The sequence below is a fragment of the Aegilops tauschii genome, chromosome 2 (genome assembly GCF_002575655.3).
Source record: "Aegilops tauschii subsp. strangulata cultivar AL8/78 chromosome 2, Aet v6.0, whole genome shotgun sequence".
NCBI lineage: Eukaryota > Viridiplantae > Streptophyta > Magnoliopsida > Poales > Poaceae > Aegilops > Aegilops tauschii.
In genome coordinates this window covers 410882232-410897731 of record NC_053036.3, presented here as the reverse complement: position 1 = coordinate 410897731, position 15500 = coordinate 410882232, and positions in this window count along the sequence as shown.

Genomic DNA, 15500 nt, shown 5'->3' with positions numbered 1-15500 from the left:
GAAGTGTGAGTAGTTTACCTCAGACCTTCGGGTCCATAGTTATTAGCTAGATGGATTCTTCTCTCTTTTTGGATCTCAATACAATGTTCTCCCCCTCTCTCGTGGAGATCTATTCGATGTAATCTTCTTTTGCGATGTGTTTGTTGAGACCGATGAATTGTGGGTTTATGATCAAGTTTATCTATGAACAATATTTGAATCTTCTGAATTCTTTTATGTATGATTAGTTATCTTTGCAAGTCTCTTCGAATTATCAGTTTGGTTTGGCCTACTAGATTGATCTTTCTTGCAATGGGAGAAGTGCTTAGCTTTGGGTTCAATCTTGCGTTGTCCTTTCCCAGTGACAGTAGGGGCAACAAGGCACGTATTGTATTGTTGCCATCGAGGATAACAAGATGGTTTTTTTATCATATTGCATGAATTTATCCCTCTACATCATGTCATCTTGCTTAAAGAGTTACTCTATTCTTATGAACTTAATACTCTAGATGCATGCTGGATAGCGCTCGATGTGTGGAGTAATAGTAGTAGATGCAGGCAGGAGTCGGTCTACTTGTCTCGGACGTGATGCCTATATACATGATCATACCTAGATATTCTCATAACTATGCTCAATTCTGTCAATTGCTCAACAGTAATTTGTTCACCCACCGTAAAATACTTATGCTCTTGAGAGAATCCACTAGTGAAACCTATGGCCCCCGGGTCTATTTTCCATCATATTAATCTTCCAACACTTAGTTATTTCCGTTGCTTTTATTTTACTTTGCATCTTTATCATAAAAATACCAAAAATATTATCTTATCATATCTATCAGATCTCACTCTCGTAAGTGACCGTGTAGGGATTGACAACCCCTTATCGCGTTGGTTGCGAGGATTTATTTGTTTTGTGTAGGTCGAGGGACTTGCACGTAGCCTCCTACTGGATTGATACCTTGGTTCTCAAAAACTGAGGGAAATACTTATGCTACTTTGCTGCATCACCCTTTCCTCTTCAAGGGAAAACCAACGCAGTGCTCAAGAGGTAGCAAGAAGGATTTCTGGTGCCGTTGCCGGGGAGGTCTACGCAAAAGTCAACATACCAAGTACCCATCACAAACCCTTATCTCCCGCATTACATTATTTGCCATTTGCCTCTCGTTTTCCTCTCCCCCACTTCACCCTTGCCGTTTTATTCGCCCTCTCTTTTTGGTTCGCCTCTTTTTCTTTTGCTTGCCTTGTCGTCATGGCTAGTCCTTTATCTCCTCCGTTGTCTCCCGAAAATGAAGTTCTCAATTTTAAACAAAGGGAGGGAGAAAATCTAAAAGACGCTTGGTATAGAATTTGCAATGCTCAAAATAGATCTACCAGGAAGCAATCTACTTCCGTTCTTCTCCGCAATTTTTATGTAGGCGCCAATCCTTGGTATAGATATATTCTTGACACCATTACCGGAGGGAACTTCTTGGGTAGCCATACTTTTGATTCTTATAATGCTATGATAGATTTGTTTGGCTCACCACCTCTTTTGGTTAATGGAACTATGTTAACTTTGGAGCATGTAATGCAAAGACTTGAAATTATTGAAAATAAAGTTGCTACTGTAGAGTTCATCGAAAATTTGGATAAAAATATCCACAATCAAATTACCCAATATAGGTCCAAAGTAGGAGTCACTTTGAAAAATATTAAGGAGAAGGAACCCATAGTTAATGAAAGAATAAATCAAGATTCCACTAGAATCGATAAACTTGAGGGTATCATTACCAACTTGGGAACCGCTTTCTCTTCCGTAAAGAATACTCCTAGTCCTCCCACTAAAATTGCCAAGCTTATGTATGTTCCTAAAAATAAGGGTGAATCCTCTAGTAAAGAAACTGCGGATCTTAAATCTATAAGTATTCATCCCAATCTTTTTGCTATCATTAAGGAACCATTTGCTACAAATGATTTTTTCGATCTTGTTCCTAAAAGTTTGATAATTAATAGAAAGAAAGAAACTCTAAAGGATGATAGATGTCTTATTGAATAATTTCCCACCAAAGATGGCAATACCTGGATCTATCCTTGCTTTTATGCCTAGCTAGGGGCGTTAAACGATAGCGCTTGTTGGGAGGCAACCCAATTTTATTTTTAGTTTTTTTGCTTTTTTGCTTCTGTTTAGGAATATATATTTGATCTACCCTCTGGTTAGATGTGTTTTTATGTTTTAATTAGTGTTTGTGCCAAGTTAAACCTATAGGATCTTCTTGGATGATAGTTATTTGATCTTGCTGTAATTTCCAGAAACTTTCTGTTCACGAAAATAATTGTTAAAAATCACCAGAACGTGATAAAATATTGATTCCAATTTCTTCTGATCAATAAACAAATTTCCTAGGTCTTCCTATTTTGGCTGATTTTTTGGAGTTCCAGAAGTTTGCGTTAGTTACAGATTACTACAGACTGTTCTGTTTTTGACAGATTCTGTTTTTCGTGTGTTGTTTGCTTATTTTGATGAATCTATGGCTAGTAAAATAGTTTATAAACCATAGAGAAGTTGGAATAAAGTAGGTTTAACACCAATATAAATAAAGAATGAGTTCATTACAGTACCTTGAAGTGGTCTTTTGTTTTCTTTCGCTAACGGAGCTCACGAGATTTTCTGCTGAGTTTTGTGTTGTGAAGTTTTCAAGTTTTGGGTGAAAGATTTGATGGATTATGGAACAAGGAGTGGCAAGAGCCTAAGCTTGGGGATGCCCATGGCACCCCCAAGATAATCTAAGGACACCATAAAGCCAAAGCTTGGGGATGCCCCGGAAGGCATCCCCTCTTTCGTCTACTTCCATCGGTAACTTTACTTGGAGCTATATTTTTATTCACCACATGATATGTGTTTTGCTTGGAGCGTCTTGTATGATTTGAGTCTTTGCTTTTTAGTTTACCACAATCATCCTTGCTGTACAAACCTTTTGAGAGAGACACACATGATTCGGAAATTATTAGAATACTGTATGTGCTTCATTTATATCTTTTGAGCTATATAGTTTTGCTCTAGTGCTTCACTTATATCTTTTAGAGCACGGTGGTGGATTTGTTTTATAGAAACTATTGATCTCTCATGCTTCACTTATATTATTTTGAGAGTCTTAAAATAGCATGGCAATTTTCTTTAATTAATATCATGAGAAATTTGATGCTTGATAATTGTTTTGAGATATAAAGGTGGTAATATCATAGTTGTGCTAGTGGAGTAATTGTGGAATTGAAAAATACATGTGTTGGAGTTTGTGATTCTCGTAGCATGCACGTATGGTGAACCGTTATGTAACGAAGTCGGAGCATGAAGTATTTGTTGATTGTCTTCCTTTGTGTGGCGGTCGGGATCGCGCGATGGTTAACTCCTACCAACCCTTCCCCTAGGAGCATGCGTAGTAGTACTTTGCTTCGAGGGCTAATAAATTTTTGCAATAAGTATATGAGTTCTTTATGACTAATGTGAGTCCATGGATTATACGCACACTTACCTTTCCACAATTTTCTAGCCTCTTCGGTACCGCGCATTGCCCTTTCTCACCTTGAGAGTTGGTGCAAACTTCGCCGGTGCATCCAAACCCCGTGATATGATACGCTCTATCACACATAAACCTCCTTATATCTTCCTCAAAACAGCCACCATACCTACCTATCATGGCATTTCCATAGCCATTCTGAGATATATTGCCATGCAACTTTCCACCGTTTCATTTATCATGACATGCTCCATCATTGTCATATTGCTTTGCATGATCATGTAGTTGACATTGTATTTGTGGCAAAGCCACCGTTCATAATTCTTTCATACATGTCGCTCTTGATTCATTGCATATCCCGGTACACCGCCGGAGGCATTCATATAGAGTCATATTTTGTTCTAAGTATTGAGTTGTAATTCATGAGTTGTAAGTAAATAAAAGTGTGATGATCATCATTATTAGAGCATTGTCCCAAGTGAGGAAAGGATGATGGAGACTATGATTCTGCCACAAGTCGGGATGAGACTCCGGACTAAATAAAAAGAATAAAAAAAGAGGCCATAAAAAAAAGAGAAAAGACCCAAATAAAAAAATGAGAGAAAAAGAGAGAAGGGACAATGTTACTATCCTTTTACCACACTTGTGCTTCAAAGTAGCACCGTGAACTTCATGATAGAGAGTCTCTCATTTTGTCACTTTCATATACTAGTGGGAAATTTCATTATAGAACTTGGCTTGTATATTCCAATGATGGGCTTCCTCAAATGCCCGAGGTCTTCGTGAGCAAGCAAGTTGGATGCACACCCACTTAGTTTCCTTTTGAGCTTTCATACACTTATAGCTCTAGTGCATCCGTTGCATGGCAATCCCTACTCCTCGCATTAACATCAATTGATGGGCATCTCCATAGCCCGTTGATTAGCCTCGTTGATGTGAGACTTTCTCCTTTTTTGTCTTCCCACATAACCCCTACCATTATACCTTATTCCACCATAGTGCTATATCCATGGCTTGCGCTCATGTATTGCGTAAGAGTTGAAAAGGCTGAAGCGCGTTAAAAGTATGAACCAATTGCTTGGCTAAAACCGGGGTCGTACATGATATGAATATTTTGTGTGGGGAAGATGGAGCATAGCCAGACTATATGATTTTGTAGGGATAACTTGCTTTGGCTATGTTATTTTGATAAGACATAATTGCTTAGTTAGTATGCTTGAAATATTATTGTTTTTATGTCAACATTAAACTTTTATCTTGAATCATATCAAATCTGAACATTCATGCCACAATGAGAAGAATTACATATAGCATTCCGCATCAAAAATTCTGTTTTTATCATTTACCTACTCGAGGACGAGAAGGAATTAAGCTTGGGGATGCTTGATACGTCTCCAATGTATCTATAATTTTTTATTGCTCCATGCTATATTATCTTCTGTTTTGGACATTATTGGGCTTTATTATTCACTTCTATATTATTTTTGGGACTAACCTATTAACCGGAGGCCCAGCCCAGAATTGCTGTTTTTTGCCTATTTCAGAGTTTCGCAGAAAAAGAATATCAAACGGAGTCCAAACGGAATGAAACCTTCGGGAACGTGATTTTTGGAACGAACATGATCCAGGAGACTTGGACCCTAAGTCAAGAAAGCAAAGAGGAAGCCATGAGGTAGGGGGCGCGCCTACCCCCCAGGCGCGCCCTCCACCCTCGTGGGCCCCACGTTGCTCCACCAACGTACTCCTTCCTCCTATATATACCTACGTACCCCAAAACGATCAGATACGAAGCCAAAAACCTAATTCCACTACCGCAACCTTCTGTACCCACGAGATCCCATCTTGGGGTCTGTTCCGAAGCTCCGCCAGAGGGGGCATCGATCACGGAGGGCCTCTACATCAACACCATAGCCTCTCCGATGAAGTGTGAGTAGTTTACCTCAGACCTTCGGGTCCATAGTTATTAGCTAGATGGCTTCTTCTCTCTTTTTGGATCTCAATACAATGTTCTCCCCCTCTCTCGTGGAGATCTATTCGATATAATCTTCTTTTGCGGTGTGTTTGTTGAGACTGATGAATTGTGGGTTTATGATCAAGTTTATCTATGAACAATATTTGAATCTTCTGAATTCTTTTATGTATGATTGGTTATCTTTGCAAGTCTCTTCAAATTATCAGTTTGGTTTGGCCTACTAGATTGATCTTTCTTGCAATGGGAGAAGTGCTTAGCTTTGGGTTCAATCTTGCGGTGTCCTTTCCCAGTGACAGTATGGGCAGCAAGGCACGTATTGTATTGTTGCCATCGAGGATAGCAAGATGGTTTTTTTATCATATTGCATGAATTTATCCCTCTACATCATGTCATCTTGCTTAAAGCGTTACTCTGTTCTTATGAACTTAATACTCTAGATGCATGCTGGATAGCGGTCGATGTGTGGAGTAATAGTAGTAGATGCAGGCAGGAGTCGGTCTACTTGTCTCGGACGTGATGCCTATATACATGATCATACCTAGATATTCTCATAACTATGCTCAATTCTGTCAATTGCTCAACAGTAATTTTTTCACCCACCGTAAAATACTTATGCTCTTGAGAGAAGCCACTAGTGAAACCTATGGCCCCGGGTCTATTTTCCATCATATTAATCTTCCAACACTTAGTTATTTCCGTTGCTTTTATTTTACTTTGCATCTTTATCATAAAAATACCAAACATATTATCTTATCATATCTATCAGATCTCACTCTCATAAGTGACCGTGTAGGGATTGACAACCCCTTATCGCGTTGGTTGCGAGGATTTATTTGTTTTGTGTAGGTGCGAGGGACTCGCATGTAGCCTCCTACTGGATTGATACCTTGGTTCTCAAAAATTGAGGGAAATACTTACACTACTTTGCTGCATCACCATTTCCTCTTCAAGGGAAAACCAACGCAGTGCTCAAGAGGTAGCAGGCACCAGGGGCCAGAGTGGCCGGGCACCCGGGGTAGCCAGGGGCTCCGCCGGCTGTAGGGGAGGGCCGGGGTGGTCGGGACCTCCTTTGCTTCGTGCTTCTCACGCGTCCTTCTTCCTCCTCCTTCTCCTTGGGTCTCCGGCGAACTTGGTGATTCCTCCGTGCTTCCTCGTGACGATCTCCGAAGTACCTAAGAATGCATAACGTTTCCATTTGAGGTAGAATCTGACTCACGTGTGAATCCGAATGAATCTCGAAGAGGAAAGAGTTCACCTCGGTTTCGATGGTGCGTGCATGTGCTCTTGTCATCGTTCCTCTCGGTGCTTGTGGTGGTGGTGTGACGTCCATGGGGATGGTCGAGGGATGCTCCGCATCAGGGAGGCTGCCACAAGAGGTGGCTGATACGTCTCCAACGTATCTATAATGTTTAATTGTTCCATGCTATTATATTATATTATATGTTTTGGATGTTTAATGGGCTTTATTATTCATTTTTATATTATTTTTGGGACTAACCTACTAACCGAAGGCCCAGTGCAAATTGCTGTTTTTTTTGCCTATTTCAGTGTTCCGCAGAAAAGGAATATCAAGCAGCATCCAAACGAAATGAAACCTTCGCGAGGATCGTTTTTGGAACAAACTCAATCCAGGAGACTTGGAGTGGACGTCAAGGAAGCAACGAGGCGGCCACGAGGCAGGGAGGCGCGCCCAGGGGGTAGGCGTGCCCCCACCCTCGTGGGCCCCTCGTGGCTCCACCGACCTACTTCTTTCGCCTATATATACTCTTATACCCTGAAAACATCCAGGGGAGCCACGAAACCTATTTTTCACCGCCGAAACCTTCTGTACCCGTTGAAAGAACATGCGGTGCCCCCATGTTTGGTTTTGGTAATTGATGACAATCTCTATGGACTAATGGTTGCCTTGAGTTATATTTGAAGGATTTGTCCATAGGCATTTCTTGAAGTCCATGTGTTGGTTTCAAGGAGTTTATGTGGTGACCAAGGTGTTATTAAGGAATTATCCAAAGATTGGTCATGTGAGAGTTGAGCTTATTGCAAGCATGTCTTGAAGAAGAAGATTGTGTGATCATTCATGTTTACCTTCAAGACATCATCCAAATGAAGAGAGTTGGAAAGAGTCAAGGTTGATCAAGACTAAGTCAAGAGTGAATCAAGTTTATCAACACACAAAGTGCACAAGATGTACCGAGGGATCAAGCGATCCCATGGTATGGTAAGCATTGTCAATTACGCTTTGTGTACTAACCCATGGTCTTTGTGAGAGTTCTTTGTGGGGTTAGGTTGCAGTGTGCAAGTTCAAGTGAAGCGGGCAAGTTCAAGTAAAGCATCATGAAGAGATCAAATGCTTGAAGCCATTGTGGTGACAATGTACTTGTGAAGATGTGCGGAAGGGTGGCTCACCCATAGTGGAGTATGGGGGAGCAATCAACTAGTCTTCATCGAGCCAACGCAATCAAGAAAGGTGGTCCATCTTTAGGGAGTCAAGATCGTCATCATCTAGCTCAAGTGGACCATGTGCAAGGCAAAGGTTTGCTCTTGATAGGTTTTCTATTTTACCGGCCTCATGATGGTAGTTGGGAGACCGGGTTATAGGATCGATTGCCGTACTATCAAGGGGGGCTCTCGATGAGTAGCTTGATCGTATCGTTCATAGAGAGCTCAAACCATTGCATCCTTGCATTATCTTTATTGGTTCTTGTTTGGTTCTTCTCTTTGTGAGTTTTGGAGCTTATGGTCATCTTGATGACAAGCTCGAGTTCATCGAAAACGGAGTTCACTCACATCTTCTATGATGTTTTCGATGTTGGAGGTTATGCCGGTTCTTCTCGGTTGGAGGTTTCACTCCTCTATTTGTTGGCATACCTCCCCTGCCTCTTCTTACTATAACCAGTCGCTGTTTTGATGCTACTCGTCTTCCTCTATCCAACAAGCTTGAGTTTGCTCAATTCGGAGCTCATATGAAGAAGTTTTGGCAGTTCTGTTTTTCTCCCTGCGGTAGTACCGCGGTGGCAGCGGTAGTACCGCTTGTAGCGTCAAGCGGTAGTACCGCTCCAGTACCGCTTGTAGAGTCAAGCGGTAGTACTGCGGTGGCAGCGGTAGTACCGCTTGTAGCATCAAGCGGCAGTACCGCTCCAGTACCACTCTACTACCGCCTCGATTTTGGCTCTGCTCTTTTCGTGTCGGGTTCAGCGGTAGTCACGCGGCAGTAAGGCACGGTAGTTACGCCTATAAGCGGTAGTACCGCTCCGGTCGAGCGGTAGTACCGCTTATAAGCGGTACTACCGCCCCAAGGTTCATGTTTTGTTGATCCGTTTCCCTGCTTCTTCCGCCCGAGCGGTAGTACCGCTCGTGTGCGGGCTGAGCACATAACGGTTGGATTTTCCCCCTCCTATAAAAGGGGGTCTTCTTCCCCAATGAACCTTATCTCTTGAGCTCGTGTTCTTCCCCCATTGTTGACCTTCTTCGAGCTTGCTAACTCTCAATCCCTCCATGGATTCTTGCTAGTTTTTGAGGGAAAAGAGAGAGGAGATCTAGATCCACATTTCCACCAATCACTTTCTCCTCTATGTGAGGGGAACCCCTTGGATCTAGATATTGGAGTTCTTGGTGTTCTCCTTCTTGTTCTTCCTCTCTTTTTCCTCCCTAGCATTAGTTGCTTCGGTGGGATTTGAGAGAGAAGGACTTGGGCACTCCGTGTGCCCTTGCCATTGCATTTGGTGCATCGGTTTGAGTTCTCCACGGTGATACGTGGAAGTTACAAGTTGAGAAGCTTATTACTCTTGGGTGCTTGGTGCCCTTGAGCTTGTTCCTCTTGGGTGCTTGGGCACCCTAGACGGTTGGTGGTGTTCGGAGCTCAATCATTGTGGTGTAAAGCTCCGGGCAAGCGTCGGGGTCTCCAATTAGGTTGTGGAGATCGCCCCGAGCAATTTGACGGGTGCCGGTGACCGCCCCCAAGGGTTGCCAAAGTGTACGGGTTCGGTGACCACCCCCAAGGGTTGCCATTTGTACGGGTTCGGTGACCGCCCTCAAGGGCCCCTTAGTGGAATCACGCCATCTTGCATTGTGCGAGGGCGTGAGGAGATTACGGTGGCCCTAGTGGCTTCTTGGGGAGCATTGTGCCTCCACACCGCTCCAAACGGAGACTAGCATCCGCAAGGGTGTGAACTTCGGGATACATCGTCGTCTCCGCGTGCCTCGGTTATCTCTTACCCGAGCCCTTTACTTATGCACTTTACTTTGTGATAGCCATATTGTTTCTTGTCATATCTTGCTATCACCTAAGTAGGTTTTCTTGCTTAGCGTAAGTTGTTGGTGCACATAGGTGAGCCTAGTTGTTGTAGGTTTTGTGCTTGACAAATTAACCGCTAGGTTTATTCCGCATTTGTTCAAGCCTAAACCGTAATTATTTTAAAGCGCCTATTCACCCCCCTCTAGGCGACATCCACGATCTTTCACCCGTGAGATCCCATCTTGGGGCCTTTTCCGGCGCTCCGCCGGAGGGGGAATCGATCACGAAGGGCTTCTACATCAACATCATAGCCTCTCCGATGATGTGTGAGTAGTTTACCACACACCTTCGGGTCCATAGTTATTAGCTAGATGGCTTCTTCTCTCTCTTTGGATCTCAATACAAAGTTCTCCTTCATTCTCTTGGAGATCTATTCGATGTAATTCTTTTTGTGGTGTATTTGTCGAGATCCGATGAATTGTGGGTTTATGATTAAGATTATCTATGAACAATATTTGATTCTTGTCTGAATTCTTATATGCATGATTGATATATTTGCAAGTCTCTTAGAATTATCAGTTCGGTTTGGCCTACTAGATTGATCTTTCTTGCAATGGGAGAAGTGCTTAGCTTTGGGTTCAATCTTGCGGTGTCCTTTCCCAGTGACAGCAGGGGCAGCAAGGCACGTATTGTATTGTTGCCATCGAGGATAAAAAGATGGGGTTCATATCATATTGCTTGAGTTTATCGCTCTACATCATGTCATCTTGCCTAATGCGTTACTCTGTTCTTATGAACTTAATACTCTAGATGCATGCTGGATAGCGGTCGATCTGTGGAGTAATAGTAGTAGATGTAGAATCGTTTCGGTCTACTTGTCACAGACGTGATGCCTATATACATGATCATGCCTAGATATTCTCATAACTATGCGCTTTTCTATCAATTGCTCGGCAGTAATTTGTTCACCCACCGTAAAATATGCTATCTTGAGAGAAGTCACTAGTGAAACCTATGGCCCCCGGGTCTATTTTCCATCATATTAATATCCCGTCAACAAGCTATTTCTGTCGCCGTTTATTTTGCAATCTTTACTTTTCAATCTATACAACAAAAATACCAAAAATATTTATCTTATTATCTCTATCAGATCTCACTTTTGCAAGTGGCCGTGAAGGGATTGACAACCCCTTTATCACGTTGGTTGCAAGGTTCTTGATTGTTTGTGCAGGTACTAGGCGATTTGCGTGTAGTCTCCTACTGGATTGATACCTTGGTTCTCAAAAACTGAGGGAAATACTTACGCTACTTTGCTGCATCACCCTTCCACTTCAAAGGAAAACCAACGCATGCTCAAGAGGTAGCAAGAAGGATTTCTGGCGCCGTTGCCGGGAGATCTACGCACAAGTCAAGACATACCAAGTACCCATCACAAACTCTTATCCCTCGCATTACATTATTTGCCATTTGCCTCTTGTTTTCCTCTCCCCCACTTCACCTTTGCCGTTTTATTCACCCTTTTTCGCCCGGTTCTTTTTGCCTACCTCTTGTGTGCCTGTTTGCCCCGATGGCCTTGCCTAAAAACATTGATCACCTTAGAAGGTTGGAAGAAATTGAAAACAACGTTAGAAGCTTTATGACTTTGCAATTTGAGCATAATAATTTCTTCAGAAACGAGCTTAAAGAACAAAAATGTTTTATGGAGTACATGAATAAAGAGCTTGATGATATGTCTAAGGAATTTTATGGTTTGAAATCTCAGTTTGCCCATCTTGAAAATTTAGTAGGCCAAATTCCGGATAAGCAAGCCACATTAGTTAATAAGATGGCCGCCAAACCGGAAGAGCTAGAGGGTAATAAGGATGAAGATCTAAAAGTGATTGATGTGTCCCCTATTAAATCTTTGTTTTCTAATATGAATCTTGATAAAGATGGGACTGGAGATGAGTCGACTTTAGTTAAAAGGCGTTCCAATGATTCGGAGTTTTTAGATCTTGATGCAAAAATTAATAAAAGTGGGATTAAAGAGGTCAAAACTTTACATAGCAATGAACCCACTATTATGGATTTCAAGGAATTTAATTATGATAATTGTTCTTTGATAGATTGTATTTCCTTGTTGCAACCCGTGTTAAATTCTCCTCATGCTTATGATCAAAATAAAGCTTTTACTAAACATATCGTTGATGCTTTAATGCAATCTTATGAAGAAAAGCTTGAATTAGAAGTTTCTAACCCTAGAAAACTTCATGATGAGTGGGAACCTACTATTAAAATTAAGATTAAAGATCATGAATGCTATGCTTTATGTGATTTGGGTGCTAGTGTTTCCACGATTCCAAAAACTTTGTGTGATGTGTTAGGTTTCCGTGAATTTGATGATTGTTCTTTAAATTTGCACCTCGCGAATTCCACCATTAAGAAAACTATGGGAAGGATTAATGATGTTCTTATTGTTGCAAATAGGAATTATGTCCCTATAGATTTTATTGTTCTTGATATAGATTGCAATCCTACATGTCCTATTATTCTTGGTAGACCTTTCCTTAGAACGATCGGTGAAATTATTGATATGAAAGAAGGAAATATTAGATTCCAATTTCCGTTAAGGAAGGGCATGGAACACTTTCCTAGGAAGAAAATTAAATTACCTTATGAATCCATTATGAGAGCCACTTATGGATTGCATACCAAAGATGACAATACCTAGATCTATTCTTGTTTTTTGTGCCTAGCTAGGGGCGTTAAACAATAGCGCTTGTTGGGAGGCAACTCAATTTTATTTTTGTTCCTGTTTAGTAATAAATAAATCATCTAGCCTCTGGTTAGATGTGGTTTTATGTTTTAATTAGTGTTTGTGCCAAGTAAAACCTATAGGATCTTCTTGGTTGATAATTATTTGATCTTGCTGAAAAAGACAGAAACTTTCTGCTCACGAAAACAATTGTTAAAAATCACAAGAAAGTGATAAAATACTGATTCCAGTTGAAGTAGATCAATAATCAAATTATCTAAGTCGTTCTATTTTTGCAGATTTTTCTGAGTTACAGAAGTTTGCGTTTGATACAGATTACTACACACTGTTCTGTTTTTGACACATTCTGTTTTCCGTGTGTTGTTTGCTTATTTTAATGAATCTATGGCTAATATCGGGGGGTATGAACCATAGAGAAGTTGGAATACAGTAGGTTTAACACCAATATAAATAAAGAATGAGTTCAGAACAGTACCTTAATGTGGTGGTTTGTTTTCTTACACTAACGGAGCTCATGAGATTTTCTGTTGAGTTTTGTGTTGTGAAGTTTTCAAGTTTTTGGGTAAATATTTGATGGATTTTGGAATAAGGAGTGGCAAGAGGCTAAGCTTGGGGATGCCCAAGGCACCCCAAGGTAAAATTCAAGGACAACCAAAAGCCTAAGCTTGGGGATGCCCCGGAAGGCATCCCCTCTTTCGTCTTCGTCTATCAGTAACTTTACTTGAGGCTATATTTTTATTCACCACATGATATGTGTTTTCCTTGGAGCGTCTTGTATGATTTGAGTATTTGCTTTTTAGTTTACCACAATCATCCTTGCTTTACACACCTTTTGGAGAGACACACATGAATCAGAATTTATTAGAATACTCTATGTGCTTCACTTATATCTTTTGAGCTGGATAATTTTGCTCTAGTGCTTCACTTATATCTTTTTAGAGCACGGTGGTGGTTTATTTTATAGAAATTATTGATCTCTCATGCTTCACTTATATTATTTTGAGAGTCTTTTAGAACAGTATGGTAATTTTCTTTGGCTATAAAATTAGTCCTAATATGGTAGGCATCCAAGATGGGTATAATAAAAACTTTGATATAGAGCGCATTGAATACTATGAGAAGTTTGATACTTGATGATTGTTTTGAGATATGAAGATGGTGATATTAGAGTTGTGCTAGTTGAGTAATTGTGAATTTGAGAAATACTTGTGTTGAAGTTTGCAAGTCCCGTAGCATGCACGTATGGTAACCGTTGTGTGACAAATTTGAAACATGAGGTGTTCTTTGATTGTCATCCTTATGAGTGGCGGTCGGGGACGAGCGATGGTCTTTTCCTACAAATCTATCCCCCTAGGAGCATGCGCATGCTTGGTTTTTGGTGACTTGTAGATTTTTGCAATAATTATGTGAGTTCTTTATGACTAATGTTGAGTCCATGGATTGTACGCACTCTCACCTTTCCATCATTGCTAGCCTCTTCGGTACCGTGCATTGCCCTTTCTCACCTTGAGAGTTGGTGCAAACTTCGCCGGTGCATCCAAACCCCGTGATATGATACGCTCTATCACATATAAACCTCCTTATATCTTCCTCAAAACAGCCACCATACCTACCTATTATGGCATTTCCATAGCCATTCCGAGGTATATTGCCATGCAACTTTCCACCGTGTCATTTATTATGACACGCTTCATCATTGTCATATTGCCTTGCATGATCATGTAGTTGACATCGTATTTGTGGCAAGGCCACCATGCATAATTTTTCATACATGTCACTCTTGATTCATTGCCCATCCCGGTACACCGCCGGAGGCATTCATATAGAGTCATATTTTGTTCTAGTATCGAGTTGTAATCTTTGAGTTGTAAATAAATAGAAGTGTGATGATCATCATTAATAGAGCATTGTCCCATGAAAAAAAGAGAAAGGCCAAATAAAAATAAAAAGAAAGGCGAAATAAAAAAAGGGAAGGCCCAAAAAAAGAAGGGACAATGCTACTATCCTTTTTCCACACTTGTGCTTCAAAGTAGCACCATGATCTTTATGATAGAGAGTCTCTTATTTTGTCACTTTCATATACTAGTGAGAATTTTTCATTATAGAAATTGGCTTGTATATTCGAACAATGGGCTTCCTCAAATGCCCTAGGTCTTCGTGAGCAAGCAAGTTGGATGCACACCCACTTAGTTTCTTTTGTTGAGCTTTCATACATTTATAGCTCTAGTGCATCCGTTGCATGGCAATCCCTACTCCTTGCATTGACGTCAATTGATGGGCATATCCTTAGCCTGTTGATTAGCCACGTCAATGTGAGACTTTCTCCTTTTTTGTCTTCTCCACACAACCCCCATCATCATATTCTATTCCACCCATAGTGCTATGTCCATGGCTCACGCTCATGTATTGGGTGAAAGTTGAAAAAAGTTTGAGAATACTAAAGTATGAAGCAATTGCTTGGCTTGTCATCGGGGTGTGCATGATGAGAGCATTTTGTGTGACGAAAATGAAACATGACTAAACTATATGATTTCGTAGGGATAAGCTTTCTTTGGCCATCTTATTTTGAGAAGACATGATTGCTTAGTTAGTATGCTTGAAGTATTATTATTTTTATGTTAATATTAAACTTTTGTCTTGAATCTTTCGGATCTGAACATTCATGCCACAATAAAGAAAATTACATTGCAAATTATGTTGGGTAGCATTCCACATCAAAAATTCTGTCTTTATCATTTACCTACTCGAGGACGAGCAGGAATTAAGCTTGGGGATGCTTGATACGTCTCCAACGTATCTATAATTTTTGATTGTTCCATGCTATTATATTATCTGTTTTGGATGTTTAATGGGCTTTATTATGCACTTTTACATTATTTTTGGGACTAACCTACTAACCGAAGGCCCAGTGCAAATTGCTGTTTTTTTGCCTATTTCAGTGTTTTGCGGAAAAGGAATATCAAATGGAATCCAAACGGAATGAAACCTTCGCGAGGATCGTTTTTGGAACAAACGCAATCCAGGAGACTTGGAGTGGACTTCAAGGAAGCAACGAGGCGGCCACGA